This window comes from Dermacentor albipictus, chromosome 4, assembly GCF_038994185.2.
Source record: "Dermacentor albipictus isolate Rhodes 1998 colony chromosome 4, USDA_Dalb.pri_finalv2, whole genome shotgun sequence".
NCBI lineage: Eukaryota > Metazoa > Arthropoda > Arachnida > Ixodida > Ixodidae > Dermacentor > Dermacentor albipictus.
Window position 1 is genome coordinate 37,053,132 of NC_091824.1, and position 9,145 is coordinate 37,062,276.

Here is a 9,145-nt window from a genome sequence, read left to right on the forward strand (position 1 = left end):
CTCCACGAAGCCAAGAAGTCGTCTTCGGAAAAGGACATGCTGGAGATGTTGGCTAAGAAGTACCTGCCGCTCAAAACTGTGGCCGATGAGGCGGCATACCCAGTATACAAAGGGAAGCCGAACTCCGCGCTGGACGAGCCTTTCAAAATCAGTGAAATCCGCCGCGCCCTACACGACCTCAATGGTAGGTCAGCACCCGGCCCGGATCACATTAACAACAAGGCTCTCAGAAACCTAGAGGACGCATCGATCGAGTTTCTTACAGATGAGATAAATCGGATTTGGGAGCAGGGAATTGTACCTGAAGAATGGAAGTTGGCGAAGGTCATACTAATCCCAAAGCCCGGTAAACCGCCGAGCCTGGACAACCTCCGCCCAATCTCACTGACGTCATGTGTAGGGAAGGTGGCCGAGCACGCCATCCATAACAGAATTGCCGAGTATATCGAGACCAACGACCTTTTCCCTCACAACATGATAGGTTTCAGGTCAGGCCTCTCCACTCAGGACACCATGAAGCTTATCAAGATCCAAATCCTGGAACGCTGCACTCGGGACACGAGAGCCATCCCTGGTTTGGACCTGGAGAAGGCCTTTGATAACATTCGTCACGAGTTCGTCCTCGACGCCATCTCCAAGCTCGACCTGGGCTCGTCCTTCCATGCCTTCGTCAGGTCTTTCTTGAGCAAACGATGCGCCATCCTCAAGGCTGGGGATTTGGAATCGGAGACAATGGAGCTGAGTAGAAGAGGCACCCCCCAGGGATCAGTCATCTCACCACTCCTCTTCAACATCGCAATGGTTGACCTCTCAAGGTATCTAGGCAAGGTCCAGGGCATCGGTCACACGATCTACGCGGATGACATCACTGTCTGGTGCGCGGGTGGCAGTGACGGACAAGTCGAAGCCGCTCTCCAGGAAGCTGTCGACACTACAGAGCGCTTTTTAACCAACACGGGACTCCGGTGCTCCCCAAAGAAATCGGAGCTCCTTCTCTACAGCCCAAGTAGAAAGGGCCGCAAGCCACAGAACTGGAAACCCCCCACTGAAATTGACATTAATCTCTACACCAGTTGCGGAGATCCCATTCCCAAAGTCGCGTCCATTCGAATCTTGGGAATGACACTCGAAGGGACAGGCACAAATACCATCACCATTCACAAATTAGCAAAGAAGACGGATAGCGTCATCGGTCTAATCAGGCGGGTAGCTAACAGAAGGAGAGGCCTAAGCGAAGAGAATCTGTTAAGGCTAGTCCACGCTTTCTTGTTGTGCCATTTTACGTACGTAGCGGCCATGCACGTCTGGAAGAGGGCCGAGCGAGACAAACCAAATGCCATGATAAGGAGGGGGATCAAGAGCGCGCTCGGACTACCAAATTACACACGCACCGACCGACTCCTGCAGTTGGGTATTCATAATACCCTGGAAGAGATTGCAGAAGCACAAGAAAGGGCGCAGATTCTCAGGCTCTCCGGCACCAGGGTGGGCAGACGACTCCTAACTGAGATGGGCGTCCCCCCGGCCGCTGTCGAAGACGCCTACCAAGGCCTACCGAAAGAGCAGAAAGATAACATCATATCGCCGGCCCCGCGCAATATGCATCCCCAGCGCAACGTAGAAAGAAGGAAGGCCAGAGCGGTGGCGCTCCTACGCCGCGCAACAGAACTCCCTGGCGGCAGCTGCTTCGTTGACGCGGCCCAGTATGGCAACAGCGACAATTTCACGGTGGTGTCAATCAACCACAGGGGTTCGACCGTTAACGCAGCTTCGGTACGAAGCACGTCGTCGCGTGCGGCGGAGCAAGTGGCCATTGCCTTGGCCCTCCTGGATGACGGACATGCCAATATCTTCAGCGACTCCAGGGCAGCCATCCGTGCCTTCAGCGTTGGCGCCGTATGTAAGGAAGCCTGTCGCATCCTCGACGGCAAAAGCATCACCACCCACACTCTCACGTGGTTCCCCGCTCACATGGGATCCATCACGGGAGGCCCCACCAACCTCAACGAGCTGGCCCACTCCAACGCCGGCCCGCAGCGGTGGAGAATAGAGATCAACCCACCACATATAACGAAATTGCGCAGCACTTTTAAATCGGCAGGAGAGAGTTTCCCCTTCCACACAAGAAGTTAAATAGAGCGCAGGCATTGACCCTCAGATTACTGCAAACAGGCTCATATCCCAGCCCGGCTTTATTCCACAAAATTTATCCCGACACCTATGCCACTAGTTCTTGCAGGCATTGCAATGACATCGCTAGCCTAGATCATATGCTCTGGCGTTGCCCCTCGTTACGAGGCACAGAAGAAATCAATGAAGACAAGTGGCTCTCCGCTATCAAGAGCCCTGATGCCGGGGTGCAACTATGGGCTGTCCAGAGGGCCCACGATGCGGCGGTCGGGCAAGGCCTGACTGTCCCAACGTGGGAGCGGTCCGCAGCGCGCTGAGTCGCGTACCTCAGGACCTTATTAAAGTTTCGCATCCATCCATCCATCCAACAACAAGCCACATTGCGATCGGTGTCGAATACGAAAACACTGCTGTAGCTATATGTATGAAGGCTCACGTTAGGTAATCATAGATAGACTCATTCGGAGAGCGCTCCCCCTACCCCCTCTTCACCGCTCGCCTTCGGCTACGGCGTCTCTCAAAAACCATGTCGGACTTTAACGAGCACGATTGCTTCGATATTGATTCGAATGTTTACCGCACACTTCATCAGCCTTGCCACTTTTTCTCTCACGCTTCCTTGACGGGCGACTCCAACGGTAAAACACACCGCTGACTTGCCTCGTCCTCTCATCAAGGCGTGGGTGCCGTGCCGACGACGGGCAGTCTGGCAGCGGGAAGTGGCTCAGGTGCGTGTCGCTGGCAGTCCAGTGGCGCAAGCGATGGCAACCACGGAGGGTCGTAGGCGCCTCTGGTGACGAGAAGAAGTTCAAGGAACCCGGCGCTCGAAGGAAGGATATATATGCGTCCTCACGTACAGCCTAGCGCGGTAACAGCACATACACACACACGCAAGAAAGAGGGAAGCAACAACATATCATATCTGGGGAATAAATAGCGGAAGAAAAAAGTGGAAAGCAATGCGAAGCATCACCGACTGACGCGCCAAGCAGCGCCACGGTCCAAAAGCGAAGCGGTCCGAAGGGCGAGATGGCGTCAGCTTCGATAAACTTTCAAAAAATGTTCAAGAGCTGCCAAGACGACTGGTTGGAGACGGGCCAGAAAAGCGGCTGGAGTCGAAGCGCTTTCAGCTGAAAGCGTGTCCGCACAAAAACAAATAGATAACGGAGGCTGCAGTCCGAATACTTTTGTTGCGGGTGTACGAGTCGAAAAGCATAGCGTGGAAGAAGTAGAGTGGAACGTTGTCTTGCGCTTCCCTCCCTCTCTGTGTGCGGTCAAGTCTGTATTTTAAAGCAATTTACACACCTATGGAACTAGGCTGTAGAAAGCTATCGAGACACACCCTTAACCTTGACGAATTCCAGAATAAATGCGCAGTGTGAAAGGACCCGTGGTACACACTCATTGAATTGAATTGAAGTGTATGATAAGGAGATTATTGCGTGAGAAATTATATGGACACTCCAGGCTCATTTCTGCCGTCACCGTCGCCGTAAGGTTCCGTGCTAATCCCAAGGGCGATAACGTCGTCACCGTGCGCCGTATGCTGTATGTGCGAGTGAAGGCGTGTGAGGTTTAGCCGGCTATCGGAAGATCAATCTCGCGCACACAAGCGAGAAAACGTGGGAGGAAGCACGCCGTCTTGTGTCGCACGCCGAGCTCCAGCACGAGGGTAGCGAGGAGGTGAGCACGTTCTACTCCGAGCAGCCCTCCCGCCCGCCCGGCTCGCTGTATCTTCAAAGCCTTCTGCGACACGGACAGCGTCCACCACGCCCTGTGTTTTCGCAGCACGAAGGTCATTTAGTTCGCTGCTTCTGCCGCGCTTCCTTACTCCAGCGTTCTGATAGCCAGTTTCCGCGGTCATCGAACGAAATGTGTTAATGTGTGCCTGTGCGCGCATGACAACATGCTTGTTAATTTATTTAGTATGCCTATGTTTGCAGGTTTAAACGGCCGATAAAACTACTGTCCTCACTTCGTATAGCTAGCTGTCCACTGATTTGTTATTGCCGTCGATGATTTGCGCTTAGGGCGAAATTGTGACTTTTTAAAGCGCAACTCCTAATAGCCCGTTCCTGCGACCCGGGATACGCTCGTCCGCGGCGTCTGCTGTTGAGGTCAGTCCGCGGTGCCAGCGCGTGTGACGGGGATCACTGCTGCTGCAAGAGGCGATGACCAGCGGCTACGAGTAAGGCTCGATGTGGCGCTTCCTTGGGTGTTGTTGCCGCTGACACTAGTGACACGACCCCCCCTCCCCGCCCCTCCCCCCCCTCCCCCCGAGACGATGGGCTGCTTTCGTCGACGGTGAAACAAAAGCGTGAGAACAAAAGCGTAGTACCATGCAGGACGGGTTGTGCGGCGACGATGTCTACAATACGGCGCCAGAGTAGCGCGCATCGTCTGTGTGTAAACAAAGCGCTGCCTGAGCGGAGGCCCTGTCTGCGGCGGCTGCTGTGAACCGGGCACACGCGTCACCCATGCGCTCCCTCTCGGTATTTCCAGATTAGCGAGGCAGACGCACCGCACTTCGCTCCTTCTGGCACCTGCCGCACGAGACAGATTGTCCGCGCCAGCCAATATATCGCAGAATGAAAACACGTATAGATCTGCGCTCAAATTTCGCATTAGGGAGTATCATAATCGTCGGTGAATTTTTTTCTACGGTTTTGGCTTAGGTCCTGCAAGGGTGATTTTGGCTGCCGATGCGTTTTGTTTCGGCAATGGAGTATCTGTAATATAACACATGTGCGACATTGCAGTTGCTTAACGGTGTGTTAAGTAACAAAGTGTCGCTGGTGACCCTTGTGGGGTCTTCGTGTCTCACAGGAGTACCGACCACCGCGGGTTCGAGCTTAGCGAGCCACAGGGCCGCGTCAAGCTGGAACCGCATGGCGCGTTTTCCGCGAGCGAAAAACGTGAGGCGCGGCGAACGCCCGCGTTGCCGCCGACGCGCGAGCACCCGTACGAAAAAAAGGAGCGGCGCTTTGTCGCGTTTTCCGGGTTGCCAGACAACGTAACTCCCGACGACATGAATTCTCTCTGTTACCCCATATAATAATATGCCCTTAAACTTACAGAACACAACAATAAAATAAAAATTAGTGTAATTAGACAGCGACATTTTTTTTCCGAAGTGTATTTATCAAGCTTGATTTCAAGCAGCAATATTGTGTACGAAACTGCGACTATGTACAGTACCTTCCGCCATAGAGTTAGTAGAACAACTCTAGAGGAAAAGCTGGGCCGGAAACATAGAGTTAGTAGAACAACTCTAGAGGAAAAGCTGGGCCGGAAAAGTGGGAACCTCTAGGGCGCCGCCCTGTTGCTACTGGTCAATGTGGCCAGCGCAATTACTATTGAAAGAGCTGAGAACAAGTACAGGTCACCTTATGCTTTGTCACCTAAAAACGCATACCTGATGGCTTTATGAAGGTGGTACGTTAATATTAAGTTTACAGGAAGCGATCACTAAGTCCGTGACTTATGTAAATCACGATGTACGCATTTATGCAATAAAGGATGACGCAAATTTCGGTTTCGAATCTGTTTTTTGGATGCGTAGTAGTTTCGTTTGACATGCGATCGCGCGTCGACATCGGACGCTATGACACACTCGTGCCTTATGTGCCACCGAAGCCCCGAAGTGGTCTGGCATATACCTTCACATGTAAGTAAACGAATGTATCTTCTTGTTGAGAATATCACGCGAGTAGGCAGCTCTTGTGGTACATAACAATCGTTCGAGAAGCGTCACAGTAGAGCATTTTTCTGCATGCGGAGCGGTGTTTTTATTTTCAGGTTTCCCTTCAGTAGGAAATTGCTGGACAGGCGGACCAGCGCACCGGAATTGTATTGGCGAAGCCACAAGCAACTCAGAGAATCTGTTTAATTGTTGCACTTTGAACAATCATGCTTCTACAAAGGCCACAGCAGAAAAACAGCCTGATGACCAAGTATTTCTGTGCCACGAAGTAATCAAGAGGCGAGTGCCTAATGCGGACGAAATAGAGTGCATGGAGACTTAGAACGACAGAAAGCTGAGCTAGTTCGTAAGGATTCATTATGCAAAACAGATGTGAGGCGTGCAGACAGGACACAAGAGTAGAGAAGTGGGCGGCGCGCGTGTTGTTTGCTTGTAAATACTCTACTCTTGTTTCCTGTCTGCACGCCTCACCTCCGTTTTGCATAACGAGTGCATCAACCCACATATTAATAGCTTAGGCGTTTTATTAACTGTGGAATATTTTCAACACTTCCTTGCATGCCATTTCATGTCACAAATTTGTGCAGCGAATCTATTTGCATGATCGACTCCGGGCCTGTGGGACCGTTGACTTGCACTTGATGCTGAGTCTTTTACATGTATCCATAAACTGCAGATGTGCACATCAGATCCCTGCGAGCACTTTCAAAATTCAATTATTTTCGACAACAGGCACATATGCAATACTGACATAATCTGGAATACCACGAAGCAGCTGGGACACATTTTTGTTGACCATACTCGCAGGTAAAATAAGTACATCATGTGGACAGCTCCAGCTCATTTTCCTTAAGTCAGTGTGTACAAGGGTTATGCAAAAATAATTTTTTTCTCGCGCACCGATTATTTTGCTGTATAAGCAAGAGAACCCACCACGTTAGTGTAACGTATCTTGTGCATCACACTAATATGTGCTTTCATTTACCAAGTGAGATGAGTTACTTTTATGGCTCATTCAGTCATATCACACTGCAAGCTGCATTCATCAATCTTCAATGGGATTTTGCAAATGTTTAATGAAACATGTTTCCCTTTTATGCAGATATGCAATGGCAAGCCCTTCCGTGTGTTCCAAAGGTGAAATTTAAGCTCTAAATTAAAGAAGACATTTCTAGTCAGAAACAAGCAAAAATAGTGAATGCAGAGTATCAGAAGCCCAAGGTACAGAAATTATGAGAAGTGTCGAATGATTTTAAGGAAAGAGTCGTATTTAAAAATGCAAGACCCTTTAGTGGAGGTCAAGCAAGTCAATATGGGTAGAATACTCTGCAAAATTATGCGAGTGAGGGGATGTCAAACAATGGGTCAGGAAATGCATTGTACATTACATAAGTCACTTTAGCATCATGATAAATTCAGAAATAAACCAAAAAACAAGACACGCAAAAATAAACAAAACATTTAATGATATTTCAGCAGAACTTTTTGTTGGGCTAGTTGGTGCATATTACTGAAGTACTAGAGCGCCAAACAGACGACACAAGAAGAAGAGACACGGACATAAGCGCTCGTCCGTGTCTCTTCTTCTTGTGTCGTCTGTTTGGCGCTATAGTACTTCAGCCATTTAATGATGCTCTCTCCACACTGGGATAAATAAAAACAAACACATCACATCTAATGTGGACATATCAGATGCCTTGTGAAACACTAAAGGAACAATTCAGTTTCGAGCTATGGCACTTGCCGCATAGGTGTGGGGGGGCCTTGCACCAATAGTGATAGTTACCACTGCATTTAGAAATTGAAAGCATTCGTGCAGACAAGGATGATTCTTTATATTTTTGGCTACCACTTCAAATGCCTCCACCAAGTGTTACAATGCTGCATGCAGCCATACTAAGGATCTCGCAACAACACCTGCAGGTAAAAAGCAGAAGCAGTCAAAGTGCTGGTGTGTTCTGGACACTATGCTTGAAAACTTCTAGGCAAGAAGAGTGCAAGAAGCAGACATAACTGCATTTATTTCCATAATTCCCCATTTAAATGGCCTTTTCTTTTTGCTTAGACAATGCCTACGCCTAGCCACAGCAGCTCCCTCATACAGACTCCACAAACCAAGAGGCCATGGAGGCAAATGCAGGTAAGAGACAATAAGCAATAGCACTGGTATCGACATTCATCTAATTTCTTTTTATTTCATTTAGGCAGCCAGCACACCTCGAACAGCCACCTTGACTGCAGGTGTGTCACCCTAGTCGCCAAGGAAACATTTGAGGGAAAGTGACAGGCAATGTGAACAGCCACTTCTCCATGTAAACAATACTCTTTCTCTCGGATGACTCCTACGCCTCACCACGCCAGCACACTTGTGCACAAAGATGCCGCAGAGGCACGTGCAGGTCAGAGGCAAGAAGCAGTGGCACTGGTGTCGACATTTACCCAATTTCTTTTTCTTACACTGAGGCAGCCAGCACACCTCGAACAGCCACCTTGACTGCGGGTGTGTTAGTTGATTCCTGTTGTACATATGCTCATAATAAACTTCAGTAAACTTGAACTTCATAATAAACTTGAAGGCAAATGGGACATTGATGCATTGTATTTTTGAACATTTATTGTACACATACAATATATGTTATACTTTGCAGTGCTACAGAGCGTATTTTGAAGCTTCCCCCTATATTTTGCACCTTTAATTACGTATGTGTTGTGTGGCCCTCAATGCAGTTCAGGTTGTAGCAGCTGCTTTGTCTGTGTATCGCACATTGGCTTAAGCTCGTGATATCCACATACTTCTCTCACATATACAAAATAAAGTTTTATGTAGTCCTCAGTGTTAGAACAAAAAATTAAAGTAAACAATCCGATCGTGGAATTATGTTTATTACAGTGATTCCTACGACAGTTACTGACAAGTTGACAACTTGAACTAGTCAATCGGTCCATAGCCGCCTCTATTTTTCAAAAATAAAGGAGGCTATGATCCGTCATGGCAAGGAATTGTATGTATACATAAAAAAAGGGGGTATGTGTGTGTTTGTAGTGGGGGTATAGGATTAGGGCGGTACGAAAAAATGTACCAACACCGTCCTCTAGACCCATTCCGTTGAAGTACCGTAACAAAACGTATTATGCATAAAGCTCATACAACCAACTCTGATATTACTACAGACGCCAGGCGACGCGAGCTACATTTGTCATGATGCATTCGCGACTGCACCGGATGCCCTCCACATTATTCTCGTTAATCGTGCTCACTGCGCCGAGGCAAAAGAAAGACAATGGGCGCAGGTGCCTTTAAAGTATCTCGAC

General features: G+C 49.1%; 1 long non-coding RNA gene across 1 annotated transcript; it reads left to right on the forward strand.

The window, feature by feature from the left end:
• Positions 1-4,881: 4,881 nt before the first annotated feature.
• LOC135916735 (uncharacterized) lies at positions 4,882-8,419 on the forward strand. Its single transcript, XR_010569044.2, has 4 exons — positions 4,882-5,797; positions 6,936-6,970; positions 7,899-7,973; positions 8,038-8,419. It is a non-coding gene; the product is annotated as an uncharacterized lncRNA (long non-coding RNA).
• Positions 8,420-9,145: the final 726 nt, after the last annotated feature.